Source organism: Malus sylvestris, chromosome 4 (assembly GCF_916048215.2).
Source record: "Malus sylvestris chromosome 4, drMalSylv7.2, whole genome shotgun sequence".
Lineage (NCBI taxonomy): Eukaryota > Viridiplantae > Streptophyta > Magnoliopsida > Rosales > Rosaceae > Malus > Malus sylvestris.
In genome coordinates, this window is record NC_062263.1 from 18,974,542 (window position 1) to 18,988,309 (window position 13,768).

The 13,768-nt window shown below is 44.1% G+C and overlaps 42 non-coding genes across 42 annotated transcripts; all 42 read left to right on the forward strand.

The window, feature by feature from the left end:
• Positions 1 to 11: 11 nt before the first annotated feature.
• On the forward strand, positions 12 to 130 carry LOC126620324 (5S ribosomal RNA). The gene has a single exon (XR_007622367.1). It is a non-coding gene; the product is annotated as a 5S ribosomal RNA (ribosomal RNA).
• A 204-nt stretch (positions 131 to 334) lies between these two features.
• LOC126620399 (5S ribosomal RNA) lies at positions 335 to 453 on the forward strand. The gene has a single exon (XR_007622439.1). It is a non-coding gene; the product is annotated as a 5S ribosomal RNA (ribosomal RNA).
• A 204-nt stretch (positions 454 to 657) lies between these two features.
• On the forward strand, positions 658 to 776 carry LOC126620325 (5S ribosomal RNA). Its single transcript, XR_007622368.1, has one exon. It is a non-coding gene; the product is annotated as a 5S ribosomal RNA (ribosomal RNA).
• A 204-nt stretch (positions 777 to 980) lies between these two features.
• LOC126620326 (5S ribosomal RNA) lies at positions 981 to 1,099 on the forward strand. The gene has a single exon (XR_007622369.1). It is a non-coding gene; the product is annotated as a 5S ribosomal RNA (ribosomal RNA).
• A 204-nt stretch (positions 1,100 to 1,303) lies between these two features.
• LOC126620327 (5S ribosomal RNA) lies at positions 1,304 to 1,422 on the forward strand. The gene has a single exon (XR_007622370.1). It is a non-coding gene; the product is annotated as a 5S ribosomal RNA (ribosomal RNA).
• A 204-nt stretch (positions 1,423 to 1,626) lies between these two features.
• LOC126620328 (5S ribosomal RNA) lies at positions 1,627 to 1,745 on the forward strand. Its single transcript, XR_007622371.1, has one exon. It is a non-coding gene; the product is annotated as a 5S ribosomal RNA (ribosomal RNA).
• A 204-nt stretch (positions 1,746 to 1,949) lies between these two features.
• LOC126620330 (5S ribosomal RNA) lies at positions 1,950 to 2,068 on the forward strand. The gene has a single exon (XR_007622373.1). It is a non-coding gene; the product is annotated as a 5S ribosomal RNA (ribosomal RNA).
• Positions 2,069 to 2,272: 204 nt separating this feature from the next.
• LOC126620331 (5S ribosomal RNA) lies at positions 2,273 to 2,391 on the forward strand. The gene has a single exon (XR_007622374.1). It is a non-coding gene; the product is annotated as a 5S ribosomal RNA (ribosomal RNA).
• Positions 2,392 to 2,595: 204 nt separating this feature from the next.
• Positions 2,596 to 2,714, forward strand: LOC126620442 (5S ribosomal RNA). The gene has a single exon (XR_007622480.1). It is a non-coding gene; the product is annotated as a 5S ribosomal RNA (ribosomal RNA).
• Positions 2,715 to 2,918: 204 nt separating this feature from the next.
• LOC126620332 (5S ribosomal RNA) lies at positions 2,919 to 3,037 on the forward strand. Its single transcript, XR_007622376.1, has one exon. It is a non-coding gene; the product is annotated as a 5S ribosomal RNA (ribosomal RNA).
• A 204-nt stretch (positions 3,038 to 3,241) lies between these two features.
• Positions 3,242 to 3,360, forward strand: LOC126620333 (5S ribosomal RNA). Its single transcript, XR_007622377.1, has one exon. It is a non-coding gene; the product is annotated as a 5S ribosomal RNA (ribosomal RNA).
• Positions 3,361 to 3,564: 204 nt separating this feature from the next.
• On the forward strand, positions 3,565 to 3,683 carry LOC126620334 (5S ribosomal RNA). The gene has a single exon (XR_007622378.1). It is a non-coding gene; the product is annotated as a 5S ribosomal RNA (ribosomal RNA).
• Positions 3,684 to 3,887: 204 nt separating this feature from the next.
• LOC126620335 (5S ribosomal RNA) lies at positions 3,888 to 4,006 on the forward strand. Its single transcript, XR_007622379.1, has one exon. It is a non-coding gene; the product is annotated as a 5S ribosomal RNA (ribosomal RNA).
• A 204-nt stretch (positions 4,007 to 4,210) lies between these two features.
• Positions 4,211 to 4,329, forward strand: LOC126620443 (5S ribosomal RNA). Its single transcript, XR_007622481.1, has one exon. It is a non-coding gene; the product is annotated as a 5S ribosomal RNA (ribosomal RNA).
• Positions 4,330 to 4,614: 285 nt separating this feature from the next.
• LOC126620417 (5S ribosomal RNA) lies at positions 4,615 to 4,733 on the forward strand. The gene has a single exon (XR_007622456.1). It is a non-coding gene; the product is annotated as a 5S ribosomal RNA (ribosomal RNA).
• A 204-nt stretch (positions 4,734 to 4,937) lies between these two features.
• On the forward strand, positions 4,938 to 5,056 carry LOC126620418 (5S ribosomal RNA). The gene has a single exon (XR_007622457.1). It is a non-coding gene; the product is annotated as a 5S ribosomal RNA (ribosomal RNA).
• Positions 5,057 to 5,260: 204 nt separating this feature from the next.
• On the forward strand, positions 5,261 to 5,379 carry LOC126620336 (5S ribosomal RNA). The gene has a single exon (XR_007622380.1). It is a non-coding gene; the product is annotated as a 5S ribosomal RNA (ribosomal RNA).
• A 204-nt stretch (positions 5,380 to 5,583) lies between these two features.
• Positions 5,584 to 5,702, forward strand: LOC126620468 (5S ribosomal RNA). Its single transcript, XR_007622505.1, has one exon. It is a non-coding gene; the product is annotated as a 5S ribosomal RNA (ribosomal RNA).
• Positions 5,703 to 5,906: 204 nt separating this feature from the next.
• LOC126620444 (5S ribosomal RNA) lies at positions 5,907 to 6,025 on the forward strand. Its single transcript, XR_007622482.1, has one exon. It is a non-coding gene; the product is annotated as a 5S ribosomal RNA (ribosomal RNA).
• Positions 6,026 to 6,229: 204 nt separating this feature from the next.
• Positions 6,230 to 6,348, forward strand: LOC126620338 (5S ribosomal RNA). The gene has a single exon (XR_007622381.1). It is a non-coding gene; the product is annotated as a 5S ribosomal RNA (ribosomal RNA).
• Positions 6,349 to 6,552: 204 nt separating this feature from the next.
• On the forward strand, positions 6,553 to 6,671 carry LOC126620339 (5S ribosomal RNA). The gene has a single exon (XR_007622382.1). It is a non-coding gene; the product is annotated as a 5S ribosomal RNA (ribosomal RNA).
• Positions 6,672 to 6,875: 204 nt separating this feature from the next.
• On the forward strand, positions 6,876 to 6,994 carry LOC126620340 (5S ribosomal RNA). The gene has a single exon (XR_007622383.1). It is a non-coding gene; the product is annotated as a 5S ribosomal RNA (ribosomal RNA).
• A 204-nt stretch (positions 6,995 to 7,198) lies between these two features.
• On the forward strand, positions 7,199 to 7,317 carry LOC126620342 (5S ribosomal RNA). The gene has a single exon (XR_007622385.1). It is a non-coding gene; the product is annotated as a 5S ribosomal RNA (ribosomal RNA).
• A 204-nt stretch (positions 7,318 to 7,521) lies between these two features.
• On the forward strand, positions 7,522 to 7,640 carry LOC126620343 (5S ribosomal RNA). The gene has a single exon (XR_007622386.1). It is a non-coding gene; the product is annotated as a 5S ribosomal RNA (ribosomal RNA).
• Positions 7,641 to 7,844: 204 nt separating this feature from the next.
• LOC126620344 (5S ribosomal RNA) lies at positions 7,845 to 7,963 on the forward strand. Its single transcript, XR_007622387.1, has one exon. It is a non-coding gene; the product is annotated as a 5S ribosomal RNA (ribosomal RNA).
• Positions 7,964 to 8,167: 204 nt separating this feature from the next.
• On the forward strand, positions 8,168 to 8,286 carry LOC126620345 (5S ribosomal RNA). The gene has a single exon (XR_007622388.1). It is a non-coding gene; the product is annotated as a 5S ribosomal RNA (ribosomal RNA).
• Positions 8,287 to 8,490: 204 nt separating this feature from the next.
• On the forward strand, positions 8,491 to 8,609 carry LOC126620346 (5S ribosomal RNA). The gene has a single exon (XR_007622389.1). It is a non-coding gene; the product is annotated as a 5S ribosomal RNA (ribosomal RNA).
• A 204-nt stretch (positions 8,610 to 8,813) lies between these two features.
• On the forward strand, positions 8,814 to 8,932 carry LOC126620347 (5S ribosomal RNA). Its single transcript, XR_007622390.1, has one exon. It is a non-coding gene; the product is annotated as a 5S ribosomal RNA (ribosomal RNA).
• Positions 8,933 to 9,136: 204 nt separating this feature from the next.
• LOC126620348 (5S ribosomal RNA) lies at positions 9,137 to 9,255 on the forward strand. Its single transcript, XR_007622391.1, has one exon. It is a non-coding gene; the product is annotated as a 5S ribosomal RNA (ribosomal RNA).
• Positions 9,256 to 9,459: 204 nt separating this feature from the next.
• Positions 9,460 to 9,578, forward strand: LOC126620349 (5S ribosomal RNA). The gene has a single exon (XR_007622392.1). It is a non-coding gene; the product is annotated as a 5S ribosomal RNA (ribosomal RNA).
• A 204-nt stretch (positions 9,579 to 9,782) lies between these two features.
• On the forward strand, positions 9,783 to 9,901 carry LOC126620350 (5S ribosomal RNA). The gene has a single exon (XR_007622393.1). It is a non-coding gene; the product is annotated as a 5S ribosomal RNA (ribosomal RNA).
• Positions 9,902 to 10,105: 204 nt separating this feature from the next.
• On the forward strand, positions 10,106 to 10,224 carry LOC126620351 (5S ribosomal RNA). The gene has a single exon (XR_007622394.1). It is a non-coding gene; the product is annotated as a 5S ribosomal RNA (ribosomal RNA).
• Positions 10,225 to 10,428: 204 nt separating this feature from the next.
• Positions 10,429 to 10,547, forward strand: LOC126620354 (5S ribosomal RNA). Its single transcript, XR_007622396.1, has one exon. It is a non-coding gene; the product is annotated as a 5S ribosomal RNA (ribosomal RNA).
• A 204-nt stretch (positions 10,548 to 10,751) lies between these two features.
• On the forward strand, positions 10,752 to 10,870 carry LOC126620355 (5S ribosomal RNA). The gene has a single exon (XR_007622397.1). It is a non-coding gene; the product is annotated as a 5S ribosomal RNA (ribosomal RNA).
• Positions 10,871 to 11,074: 204 nt separating this feature from the next.
• On the forward strand, positions 11,075 to 11,193 carry LOC126620356 (5S ribosomal RNA). The gene has a single exon (XR_007622398.1). It is a non-coding gene; the product is annotated as a 5S ribosomal RNA (ribosomal RNA).
• A 204-nt stretch (positions 11,194 to 11,397) lies between these two features.
• On the forward strand, positions 11,398 to 11,516 carry LOC126620401 (5S ribosomal RNA). The gene has a single exon (XR_007622441.1). It is a non-coding gene; the product is annotated as a 5S ribosomal RNA (ribosomal RNA).
• Positions 11,517 to 11,720: 204 nt separating this feature from the next.
• On the forward strand, positions 11,721 to 11,839 carry LOC126620357 (5S ribosomal RNA). Its single transcript, XR_007622399.1, has one exon. It is a non-coding gene; the product is annotated as a 5S ribosomal RNA (ribosomal RNA).
• Positions 11,840 to 12,043: 204 nt separating this feature from the next.
• LOC126620428 (5S ribosomal RNA) lies at positions 12,044 to 12,162 on the forward strand. Its single transcript, XR_007622466.1, has one exon. It is a non-coding gene; the product is annotated as a 5S ribosomal RNA (ribosomal RNA).
• Positions 12,163 to 12,562: 400 nt separating this feature from the next.
• Positions 12,563 to 12,681, forward strand: LOC126620358 (5S ribosomal RNA). The gene has a single exon (XR_007622400.1). It is a non-coding gene; the product is annotated as a 5S ribosomal RNA (ribosomal RNA).
• Positions 12,682 to 12,885: 204 nt separating this feature from the next.
• LOC126620359 (5S ribosomal RNA) lies at positions 12,886 to 13,004 on the forward strand. The gene has a single exon (XR_007622401.1). It is a non-coding gene; the product is annotated as a 5S ribosomal RNA (ribosomal RNA).
• A 204-nt stretch (positions 13,005 to 13,208) lies between these two features.
• On the forward strand, positions 13,209 to 13,327 carry LOC126620360 (5S ribosomal RNA). Its single transcript, XR_007622402.1, has one exon. It is a non-coding gene; the product is annotated as a 5S ribosomal RNA (ribosomal RNA).
• A 204-nt stretch (positions 13,328 to 13,531) lies between these two features.
• On the forward strand, positions 13,532 to 13,650 carry LOC126620361 (5S ribosomal RNA). The gene has a single exon (XR_007622403.1). It is a non-coding gene; the product is annotated as a 5S ribosomal RNA (ribosomal RNA).
• Positions 13,651 to 13,768: the final 118 nt, after the last annotated feature.

Genomic DNA, 13,768 nt, shown 5'->3' on the forward strand with positions numbered 1-13,768 from the left:
CATAGAATAACGGATGCGATCATACCAACTCACATGCACCGGATCCCATCAGAACTCCGAAGTTAAGCGAGTTTGGGCGAGAGTAGTACTAGGATGGGTGACCTCCTGGGAAGTCCTCGTGTTGCATCCCCCCCACCTCTTTTTTAATTTTCATAGTTCTTGGTTGCGTATTGTTAGCGGCTTATTTATTAATTATATTTTTTGAATATTCGAGGGACGGTCTTGATGAACATTTATGAATTTCGTGCGATCGTGTGGGGGCGGTGTGATGTTCGCACGCGTAAAGGTTACGGCCAAAGAAATGGTCATATACAATTACACGTCATAGAATAACGGATGCGATCATACCAACTCACATGCACCGGATCCCATCTGAACTCCGAAGTTAAGCGAGTTTGGGCGAGAGTAGTACTAGGATGGGTGACCTCCTGGGAAGTCCTCGTGTTGCATCCCCCCCACCTCTTTTTTAATTTTCATAGTTCTTGGTTGCGTATTGTTAGCGGCTTATTTATTAATTATATTTTTTGAATATTCGAGGGACGGTCTTGATGAACATTTATGAATTTCGTGCGATCGTGTGGGGGCGGTGTGATGTTCGCACGCGTAAAGGTTACGGCCAAAGAAATGGTCATATACAATTACACGTCATAGAATAACGGATGCGATCATACCAACTCACATGCACCGGATCCCATCAGAACTCCGAAGTTAAGCGAGTTTGGGCGAGAGTAGTACTAGGATGGGTGACCTCCTGGGAAGTCCTCGTGTTGCATCCCCCCCACCTCTTTTTTAATTTTCATAGTTCTTGGTTGCGTATTGTTAGCGGCTTATTTATTAATTATATTTTTTGAATATTCGAGGGACGGTCTTGATGAACATTTATGAATTTCGTGCGATCGTGTGGGGGCGGTGTGATGTTCGCACGCGTAAAGGTTACGGCCAAAGAAATGGTCATATACAATTACACGTCATAGAATAACGGATGCGATCATACCAACTCACATGCACCGGATCCCATCAGAACTCCGAAGTTAAGCGAGTTTGGGCGAGAGTAGTACTAGGATGGGTGACCTCCTGGGAAGTCCTCGTGTTGCATCCCCCCCACCTCTTTTTTAATTTTCATAGTTCTTGGTTGCGTATTGTTAGCGGCTTATTTATTAATTATATTTTTTGAATATTCGAGGGACGGTCTTGATGAACATTTATGAATTTCGTGCGATCGTGTGGGGGCGGTGTGATGTTCGCACGCGTAAAGGTTACGGCCAAAGAAATGGTCATATACAATTACACGTCATAGAATAACGGATGCGATCATACCAACTCACATGCACCGGATCCCATCAGAACTCCGAAGTTAAGCGAGTTTGGGCGAGAGTAGTACTAGGATGGGTGACCTCCTGGGAAGTCCTCGTGTTGCATCCCCCCCACCTCTTTTTTAATTTTCATAGTTCTTGGTTGCGTATTGTTAGCGGCTTATTTATTAATTATATTTTTTGAATATTCGAGGGACGGTCTTGATGAACATTTATGAATTTCGTGCGATCGTGTGGGGGCGGTGTGATGTTCGCACGCGTAAAGGTTACGGCCAAAGAAATGGTCATATACAATTACACGTCATAGAATAACGGATGCGATCATACCAACTCACATGCACCGGATCCCATCAGAACTCCGAAGTTAAGCGAGTTTGGGCGAGAGTAGTACTAGGATGGGTGACCTCCTGGGAAGTCCTCGTGTTGCATCCCCCCCACCTCTTTTTTAATTTTCATAGTTCTTGGTTGCGTATTGTTAGCGGCTTATTTATTAATTATATTTTTTGAATATTCGAGGGACGGTCTTGATGAACATTTATGAATTTCGTGCGATCGTGTGGGGGCGGTGTGATGTTCGCACGCGTAAAGGTTACGGCCAAAGAAATGGTCATATACAATTACACGTCATAGAATAACGGATGCGATCATACCAACTCACATGCACCGGATCCCATCAGAACTCCGAAGTTAAGCGAGTTTGGGCGAGAGTAGTACTAGGATGGGTGACCTCCTGGGAAGTCCTCGTGTTGCATCCCCCCCACCTCTTTTTTAATTTTCATAGTTCTTGGTTGCGTATTGTTAGCGGCTTATTTATTAATTATATTTTTTGAATATTCGAGGGACGGTCTTGATGAACATTTATGAATTTCGTGCGATCGTGTGGGGGCGGTGTGATGTTCGCACGCGTAAAGGTTACGGCCAAAGAAATGGTCATATACAATTACACGTCATAGAATAACGGATGCGATCATACCAACTCACATGCACCGGATCCCATCAGAACTCCGAAGTTAAGCGAGTTTGGGCGAGAGTAGTACTAGGATGGGTGACCTCCTGGGAAGTCCTCGTGTTGCATCCCCCCCACCTCTTTTTTAATTTTCATAGTTCTTGGTTGCGTATTGTTAGCGGCTTATTTATTAATTATATTTTTTGAATATTCGAGGGACGGTCTTGATGAACATTTATGAATTTCGTGCGATCGTGTGGGGGCGGTGTGATGTTCGCACGCGTAAAGGTTACGGCCAAAGAAATGGTCATATACAATTACACGTCATAGAATAACGGATGCGATCATACCAACTCACATGCACCGGATCCCATCAGAACTCCGAAGTTAAGCGAGTTTGGGCGAGAGTAGTGCTAGGATGGGTGACCTCCTGGGAAGTCCTCGTGTTGCATCCCCCCCACCTCTTTTTTAATTTTCATAGTTCTTGGTTGCGTATTGTTAGCGGCTTATTTATTAATTATATTTTTTGAATATTCGAGGGACGGTCTTGATGAACATTTATGAATTTCGTGCGATCGTGTGGGGGCGGTGTGATGTTCGCACGCGTAAAGGTTACGGCCAAAGAAATGGTCATATACAATTACACGTCATAGAATAACGGATGCGATCATACCAACTCACATGCACCGGATCCCATCAGAACTCCGAAGTTAAGCGAGTTTGGGCGAGAGTAGTACTAGGATGGGTGACCTCCTGGGAAGTCCTCGTGTTGCATCCCCCCCACCTCTTTTTTAATTTTCATAGTTCTTGGTTGCGTATTGTTAGCGGCTTATTTATTAATTATATTTTTTGAATATTCGAGGGACGGTCTTGATGAACATTTATGAATTTCGTGCGATCGTGTGGGGGCGGTGTGATGTTCGCACGCGTAAAGGTTACGGCCAAAGAAATGGTCATATACAATTACACGTCATAGAATAACGGATGCGATCATACCAACTCACATGCACCGGATCCCATCAGAACTCCGAAGTTAAGCGAGTTTGGGCGAGAGTAGTACTAGGATGGGTGACCTCCTGGGAAGTCCTCGTGTTGCATCCCCCCCACCTCTTTTTTAATTTTCATAGTTCTTGGTTGCGTATTGTTAGCGGCTTATTTATTAATTATATTTTTTGAATATTCGAGGGACGGTCTTGATGAACATTTATGAATTTCGTGCGATCGTGTGGGGGCGGTGTGATGTTCGCACGCGTAAAGGTTACGGCCAAAGAAATGGTCATATACAATTACACGTCATAGAATAACGGATGCGATCATACCAACTCACATGCACCGGATCCCATCAGAACTCCGAAGTTAAGCGAGTTTGGGCGAGAGTAGTACTAGGATGGGTGACCTCCTGGGAAGTCCTCGTGTTGCATCCCCCCCACCTCTTTTTTAATTTTCATAGTTCTTGGTTGCGTATTGTTAGCGGCTTATTTATTAATTATATTTTTTGAATATTCGAGGGACGGTCTTGATGAACATTTATGAATTTCGTGCGATCGTGTGGGGGCGGTGTGATGTTCGCACGCGTAAAGGTTACGGCCAAAGAAATGGTCATATACAATTACACGTCATAGAATAACGGATGCGATCATACCAACTCACATGCACCGGATCCCATCAGAACTCCGAAGTTAAGCGAGTTTGGGCGAGAGTAGTACTAGGATGGGTGACCTCCTGGGAAGTCCTCGTGTTGCATCCCCCCCACCTCTTTTTTAATTTTCATAGTTCTTGGTTGCGTATTGTTAGCGGCTTATTTATTAATTATATTTTTTGAATATTCGAGGGACGGTCTTGATGAACATTTATGAATTTCGTGCGATCGTGTGGGGGCGGTGTGATGTTCGCACGCGTAAAGGTTACGGCCAAAGAAATGGTCATATACAATTACACGTCATAGAATAACGGATGCGATCATACCAACTCACATGCACCGGATCCCATCAGAACTCCGAAGTTAAGCGAGTTTGGGCGAGAGTAGTGCTAGGATGGGTGACCTCCTGGGAAGTCCTCGTGTTGCATCCCCCCCACCTCTTTTTTAATTTTCATAGTTCTTGGTTGCGTATTGTTAGCGGCTTATTTATTAATTATATTTTTTGAATAATCGAGGGACGGTCTTGATGAACATTTATGAATTTCGTGCGATCGTGTGGGGGCGGTGTGATGTTCGCACGCGTAAAGGTTACGGCCAAAGAAATGGTCATATACAATTACACGTCATAGAATAACGGATGCGATCATACCATGTTCGCACGCGTAAAGGTTACGGCCAAAGAAATGGTCATATACAATTACAAGTCATAGAATAACGGATGCGATCATACCAACTCACATGCACCGGATCCCATCAGAACTCCGAAGTGAAGCGAGTTTGGGCGAGAGTAGTACTAGGATGGGTGACCTCCTGGGAAGTCCTCGTGTTGCATCCCCCCCACCTCTTTTTTAATTTTCATAGTTCTTGGTTGCGTATTGTTAGCGGCTTATTTATTAATTATATTTTTTGAATATTCGAGGGACGGTCTTGATGAACATTTATGAATTTCGTGCGATCGTGTGGGGGCGGTGTGATGTTCGCACGCGTAAAGGTTACGGCCAAAGAAATGGTCATATACAATTACACGTCATAGAATAACGGATGCGATCATACCAACTCACATGCACCGGATCCCATCAGAACTCCGAAGTTAAGCGAGTTTGGGCGAGAGTAGTACTAGGATGGGTGACCTCCTGGGAAGTCCTCGTGTTGCTTCCCCCCCACCTCTTTTTTAATTTTCATAGTTCTTGGTTGCGTATTGTTAGCGGCTTATTTATTAATTATATTTTTTGAATATTCGAGGGACGGTCTTGATGAACATTTATGAATTTCGTGCGATCGTGTGGGGGCGGTGTGATGTTCGCACGCGTAAAGGTTACGGCCAAAGAAATGGTCATATACAATTACACGTCATAGAATAACGGATGCGATCATACCAACTCACATGCACCGGATCCCATCAGAACTCCGAAGTTAAGCGAGTTTGGGCGAGAGTAGTACTAGGATGGGTGACCTCCTGGGAAGTCCTCGTGTTGCATCCCCCCCACCTCTTTTTTAATTTTCATAGTTCTTGGTTGCGTATTGTTAGCGGCTTATTTATTAATTATATTTTTTGAATATTCGAGGGACGGTCTTGATGAACATTTATGAATTTCGTGCGATCGTGTGGGGGCGGTGTGATGTTCGCACGCGTAAAGGTTACGGCCAAAGAAATGGTCATATACAATTACACGTCATAGAATAACGGATGCGATCATACCAATTCACATGCACCGGATCCCATCAGAACTCCGAAGATAAGCGAGTTTGGGCGAGAGTAGTGCTAGGATGGGTGACCTCCTGGGAAGTCCTCGTGTTGCATCCCCCCCACCTCTTTTTTAATTTTCATAGTTCTTGGTTGCGTATTGTTAGCGGCTTATTTATTAATTATATTTTTTGAATATTCGAGGGACGGTCTTGATGAACATTTATGAATTTCGTGCGATCGTGTGGGGGCGGTGTGATGTTCGCACGCGTAAAGGTTACGGCCAAAGAAATGGTCATATACAATTACACGTCATAGAATAACGGATGCGATCATACCAACTCACATGCACCGGATCCCATCAGAACTCCGAAGTTAAGCGAGTTTGGGCGAGAGTAGTGCTAGGATGGGTGACCTCCTGGGAAGTCCTCGTGTTGCATCCCCCCCACCTCTTTTTTAATTTTCATAGTTCTTGGTTGCGTATTGTTAGCGGCTTATTTATTAATTATATTTTTTGAATATTCGAGGGACGGTCTTGATGAACATTTATGAATTTCGTGCGATCGTGTGGGGGCGGTGTGATGTTCGCACGCGTAAAGGTTACGGCCAAAGAAATGGTCATATACAATTACAAGTCATAGAATAACGGATGCGATCATACCAACTCACATGCACCGGATCCCATCAGAACTCCGAAGTTAAGCGAGTTTGGGCGAGAGTAGTACTAGGATGGGTGACCTCCTGGGAAGTCCTCGTGTTGCATCCCCCCCACCTCTTTTTTAATTTTCATAGTTCTTGGTTGCGTATTGTTAGCGGCTTATTTATTAATTATATTTTTTGAATATTCGAGGGACGGTCTTGATGAACATTTATGAATTTCGTGCGATCGTGTGGGGGCGGTGTGATGTTCGCACGCGTAAAGGTTACGGCCAAAGAAATGGTCATATACAATTACACGTCATAGAATAACGGATGCGATCATACCAACTCACATGCACCGGATCCCATCAGAACTCCGAAGTTAAGCGAGTTTGGGCGAGAGTAGTACTAGGATGGGTGACCTCCTGGGAAGTCCTCGTGTTGCATCCCCCCCACCTCTTTTTTAATTTTCATAGTTCTTGGTTGCGTATTGTTAGCGGCTTATTTATTAATTATATTTTTTGAATATTCGAGGGACGGTCTTGATGAACATTTATGAATTTCGTGCGATCGTGTGGGGGCGGTGTGATGTTCGCACGCGTAAAGGTTACGGCCAAAGAAATGGTCATATACAATTACACGTCATAGAATAACGGATGCGATCATACCAACTCACATGCACCGGATCCCATCAGAACTCCGAAGTTAAGCGAGTTTGGGCGAGAGTAGTACTAGGATGGGTGACCTCCTGGGAAGTCCTCGTGTTGCATCCCCCCCACCTCTTTTTTAATTTTCATAGTTCTTGGTTGCGTATTGTTAGCGGCTTATTTATTAATTATATTTTTTGAATATTCGAGGGACGGTCTTGATGAACATTTATGAATTTCGTGCGATCGTGTGGGGGCGGTGTGATGTTCGCACGCGTAAAGGTTACGGCCAAAGAAATGGTCATATACAATTACACGTCATAGAATAACGGATGCGATCATACCAACTCACATGCACCGGATCCCATCAGAACTCCGAAGTTAAGCGAGTTTGGGCGAGAGTAGTACTAGGATGGGTGACCTCCTGGGAAGTCCTCGTGTTGCATCCCCCCCACCTCTTTTTTAATTTTCATAGTTCTTGGTTGCGTATTGTTAGCGGCTTATTTATTAATTATATTTTTTGAATATTCGAGGGACGGTCTTGATGAACATTTATGAATTTCGTGCGATCGTGTGGGGGCGGTGTGATGTTCGCACGCGTAAAGGTTACGGCCAAAGAAATGGTCATATACAATTACACGTCATAGAATAACGGATGCGATCATACCAACTCACATGCACCGGATCCCATCAGAACTCCGAAGTTAAGCGAGTTTGGGCGAGAGTAGTACTAGGATGGGTGACCTCCTGGGAAGTCCTCGTGTTGCATCCCCCCCACCTCTTTTTTAATTTTCATAGTTCTTGGTTGCGTATTGTTAGCGGCTTATTTATTAATTATATTTTTTGAATATTCGAGGGACGGTCTTGATGAACATTTATGAATTTCGTGCGATCGTGTGGGGGCGGTGTGATGTTCGCACGCGTAAAGGTTACGGCCAAAGAAATGGTCATATACAATTACACGTCATAGAATAACGGATGCGATCATACCAACTCACATGCACCGGATCCCATCAGAACTCCGAAGTTAAGCGAGTTTGGGCGAGAGTAGTACTAGGATGGGTGACCTCCTGGGAAGTCCTCGTGTTGCATCCCCCCCACCTCTTTTTTAATTTTCATAGTTCTTGGTTGCGTATTGTTAGCGGCTTATTTATTAATTATATTTTTTGAATATTCGAGGGACGGTCTTGATGAACATTTATGAATTTCGTGCGATCGTGTGGGGGCGGTGTGATGTTCGCACGCGTAAAGGTTACGGCCAAAGAAATGGTCATATACAATTACACGTCATAGAATAACGGATGCGATCATACCAACTCACATGCACCGGATCCCATCAGAACTCCGAAGTTAAGCGAGTTTGGGCGAGAGTAGTACTAGGATGGGTGACCTCCTGGGAAGTCCTCGTGTTGCATCCCCCCCACCTCTTTTTTAATTTTCATAGTTCTTGGTTGCGTATTGTTAGCGGCTTATTTATTAATTATATTTTTTGAATATTCGAGGGACGGTCTTGATGAACATTTATGAATTTCGTGCGATCGTGTGGGGGCGGTGTGATGTTCGCACGCGTAAAGGTTACGGCCAAAGAAATGGTCATGTACAATTACACGTCATAGAATAACGGATGCGATCATACCAACTCACATGCACCGGATCCCATCAGAACTCCGAAGTTAAGCGAGTTTGGGCGAGAGTAGTACTAGGATGGGTGACCTCCTGGGAAGTCCTCGTGTTGCATCCCCCCCACCTCTTTTTTAATTTTCATAGTTCTTGGTTGCGTATTGTTAGCGGCTTATTTATTAATTATATTTTTTGAATATTCGAGGGACGGTCTTGATGAACATTTATGAATTTCGTGCGATCGTGTGGGGGCGGTGTGATGTTCGCACGCGTAAAGGTTACGGCCAAAGAAATGGTCATATACAATTACACGTCATAGAATAACGGATGCGATCATACCAACTCACATGCACCGGATCCCATCAGAACTCCGAAGTTAAGCGAGTTTGGGCGAGAGTAGTACTAGGATGGGTGACCTCCTGGGAAGTCCTCGTGTTGCATCCCCCCCACCTCTTTTTTAATTTTCATAGTTCTTGGTTGCGTATTGTTAGCGGCTTATTTATTAATTATATTTTTTGAATATTCGAGGGACGGTCTTGATGAACATTTATGAATTTCGTGCGATCGTGTGGGGGCGGTGTGATGTTCGCACGCGTAAAGGTTACGGCCAAAGAAATGGTCATGTACAATTACACGTCATAGAATAACGGATGCGATCATACCAACTCACATGCACCGGATCCCATCAGAACTCCGAAGTTAAGCGAGTTTGGGCGAGAGTAGTACTAGGATGGGTGACCTCCTGGGAAGTCCTCGTGTTGCATCCCCCCCACCTCTTTTTTAATTTTCATAGTTCTTGGTTGCGTATTGTTAGCGGCTTATTTATTAATTATATTTTTTGAATATTCGAGGGACGGTCTTGATGAACATTTATGAATTTCGTGCGATCGTGTGGGGGCGGTGTGATGTTCGCACGCGTAAAGGTTACGGCCAAAGAAATGGTCATATACAATTACACGTCATAGAATAACGGATGCGATCATACCAACTCACATGCACCGGATCCCATCAGAACTCCGAAGTTAAGCGAGTTTGGGCGAGAGTAGTACTAGGATGGGTGACCTCCTGGGAAGTCCTCGTGTTGCATCCCCCCCACCTCTTTTTTAATTTTCATAGTTCTTGGTTGCGTATTGTTAGCGGCTTATTTATTAATTATATTTTTTGAATATTCGAGGGACGGTCTTGATGAACATTTATGAATTTCGTGCGATCGTGTGGGGGCGCTGTGATGTTCGCACGCGTAAAGGTTACGGCCAAAGAAATGGTCATATACAATTACACGTCATAGAATAACGGATGCGATCATACCAACTCACATGCACCGGATCCCATCAGAACTCCGAAGTTAAGCGAGTTTGGGCGAGAGTAGTACTAGGATGGGTGACCTCCTGGGAAGTCCTCGTGTTGCATCCCCCCCACCTCTTTTTTAATTTTCATAGTTCTTGGTTGCGTATTGTTAGCGGCTTATTTATTAATTATATTTTTTGAATATTCGAGGGACGGTCTTGATGAACATTTATGAATTTCGTGCGATCGTGTGGGGGCGGTGTGATGTTCGCACGCGTAAAGGTTACGGCCAAAGAAATGGTCATATACAATTACACGTCATAGAATAACGGATGCGATCATACCAACTCACATGCACCGGATCCCATCAGAACTCCGAAGTTAAGCGAGTTTGGGCGAGAGTAGTACTAGGATGGGTGACCTCCTGGGAAGTCCTCGTGTTGCATCCCCCCCACCTCTTTTTTAATTTTCATAGTTCTTGGTTGCGTATTGTTAACGGCTTATTTATTAATTATATTTTTTGAATATTCGAGGGACGGTCTTGATGAACATTTATGAATTTCGTGCGATCGTGTGGGGGCGGTGTGATGTTCGCACGCGTAAAGGTTACGGCCAAAGAAATGGTCATATACAATTACACGTCATAGAATAACGGATGCGATCATACCAACTCACATGCACCGGATCCCATCAGAACTCCGAAGTTAAGCGAGTTTGGGCGAGAGTAGTACTAGGATGGGTGACCTCCTGGGAAGTCCTCGTGTTGCATCCCCCCCACCTCTTTTTTAATTTTCATAGTTCTTGGTTGCGTATTGTTAGCGGCTTATTTATTAATTATATTTTTTGAATATTCGAGGGACGGTCTTGATGAACATTTATGAATTTCGTGCGATCGTGTGGGGGCGGTGTGATGTTCGCACGCGTAAAGGTTACGGCCAAAGAAATGGTCATATACAATTACAAGTCATTGAATAACGGATGCGATCATACCAACTCACATGCACCGGATCCCATCAGAACTCCGAAGTTAAGCGAGTTTGGGCGAGAGTAGTACTAGGATGGGTGACCTCCTGGGAAGTCCTCGTGTTGCATCCCCCCCACCTCTTTTTTAATTTTCATAGTTCTTGGTTGCGTATTGTTAGCGGCTTATTTATTAATTATATTTTTTGAATATTCGAGGGACGGTCTTGATGAACATTTATGAATTTCGTGCGATCGTGTGGGGGCGGTGTGATGTTCGCACGCGTAAAGGTTACGGCCAAAGAAATGGTCATATACAATTACAAGTCATAGAATAACGGATGCGATCATACCAACTCACATGCACCGGATCCCATCAGAACTCCGAAGTTAAGCGAGTTTGGGCGAGAGTAGTACTAGGATGGGTGACCTCCTGGGAAGTCCTCGTGTTGCATCCCCCCCACCTCTTTTTTAATTTTCATAGTTCTTGGTTGCGTATTGTTAGCGGCTTATTTATTAATTATATTTTTTGAATATTCGAGGGACGGTCTTGATGAACATTTATGAATTTCGTGCGATCGTGTGGGGGCGGTGTGATGTTCGCACGCGTAAAGGTTACGGCCAAAGAAATGGTCATATACAATTACACGTCATAGAATAACGGATGCGATCATACCAACTCACATGCACCGGATCCCATCAGAACTCCGAAGTTAAGCGAGTTAGGGCGAGAGTAGTACTAGGATGGGTGACCTCCTGGGAAGTCCTCGTGTTGCATCCCCCCCACCTCTTTTTTAATTTTCATAGTTCTTGGTTGCGTATTGTTAGCGGCTTATTTATTAATTATATTTTTTAAATATTCGAGGGACGGTCTTGATGAACATTTATGAATTTCGTGCGATCGTGTGGGGGCGGTGTGATGTTCGCACGCGTAAAGGTTACGGCCAAAGAAATGGTCATATACAATTACAAGTCATAGAATAACGGATGCGATCATACCAACTCACATGCACCGGATCCCATCAGAACTCCGAAGTTAAGCGAGTTTGGGCGAGAGTAGTACTAGGATGGGTGACCTCCTGGGAAGTCCTCGTGTTGCATCCCCCCCACCTCTTTTTTAATTTTCATAGTTCTTGGTTGCGTATTGTTAGCGGCTTATTTATTAATTATATTTTTTGAATATTCGAGGGACGGTCTTGATGAACATTTATGAATTTCGTGCGATCGTGTGGGGGCGGTGTGATGTTCGCACGCGTAAAGGTTACGGCCAAAGAAATGGTCATATACAATTACACGTCATAGAATAACGGATGCGATCATACCAACTCACATGCATCGGATCCCATCAGAACTCCGAAGTTAAGCGAGTTTGGGCGAGAGTAGTACTAGGATGGGTGACCTCCTGGGAAGTCCTCGTGTTGCATCCCCCCCACCTCTTTTTTAATTTTCATAGTTCTTGGTTGCGTATTGTTAGCGGCTTATTTATTTATTATATTTTTTGAATATTCGAGGGACGGACTTGATGAACATTTATGAATTTCGTGCGATCGTGTGGGGGCGGTGTGATGTTCGCACGCGTAAAGGTTACGGCCAAAGAAATGGTCATATATCGTGTTGCATCCCCCCCACCTCTTTTTTAATTTTCATAGTTCTTGGTTGCGTATTGTTAGCGGCTTATTTATTAATTATATTTTTTGAATATTCGAGGGACGGTCTTGATGAACATTTATGAATTTCGTGCGATCGTGTGGGGGCGGTGTGATGTTCGCACGCGTAAAGGTTACGGCCAAAGAAATGGTCATATACAATTACAAGTCATAGAATAACGGATGCGATCATACCAACTCACATGCACCGGATCCCATCAGAACTCCGAAGTTAAGCGAGTTTGGGCGAGAGTAGTACTAGGATGGGTGACCTCCTGGGAAGTCCTCGTGTTGCATCCCCCCCACCTCTTTTTTAATTTTCATAGTTCTTGGTTGCGTATTGTTAGCGCCTTATTTATTAATTATATTTTTTGAATATTCGAGGGACGGTCTTGATGAACATTTATGAATTTCGTGCGATCGTGTGGGGGCGGTGTGATGTTCGCACGCGTAAAGGTTACGGCCAAAGAAATGGTCATATACAATTACACGTCATAGAATAACGGATGCGATCATACCAACTCACATGCACCGGATCCCATCAGAACTCCGAAGTTAAGCGAGTTTGGGCGAGAGTAGTACTAGGATGGGTGACCTCCTGGGAAGTCCTCGTGTTGCATCCCCCCCACCTCTTTTTTAATTTTCATAGTTCTTGGTTGCGTATTGTTAGCGGCTTATTTATTAATTATATTTTTTGAATATTCGAGGGACGGTCTTGATGAACATTTATGAATTTCGTGCGATCGTGTGGGGGCGGTGTGATGTTCGCACGCGTAAAGGTTACGGCCAAAGAAATGGTCATATACAATTACAAGTCATAGAATAACGGATGCGATCATACCAACTCACATGCACCGGATCCCATCAGAACTCCGAAGTTAAGCGAGTTTGGGCGAGAGTAGTACTAGGATGGGTGACCTCCTGGGAAGTCCTCGTGTTGCATCCCCCCCACCTCTTTTTTAATTTTCATAGTTCTTGGTTGCGTATTGTTAGCGGCTTATTTATTAATTATATTTTTTGAATATTCGAGGGACGGTCTTGATGATCATTTATGAATTTCGTGCGATCGTGTGGGGGCGGTGTGATGTTCGCACGCGTAAAGGTTACGGCCAAAGAAATGGTCATATACAATTACAAGTCATAGAATAACGGATGCGATCATACCAACTCACATGCACCGGATCCCATCAGAACTCCGAAGTTAAGCGAGTTTGGGCGAGAGTAGTACTAGGATGGGTGACCTCCTGGGAAGTCCTCGTGTTGCATCCCCCCCACCTCTTTTTTAATTTTCATAGTTCTTGGTTGCGTATTGTTAGCGGCTTATTTATTAATTATATTTTTTGAATATTCGAGGGACGGTCTTGATAAACATTTATGAATTTCGTGC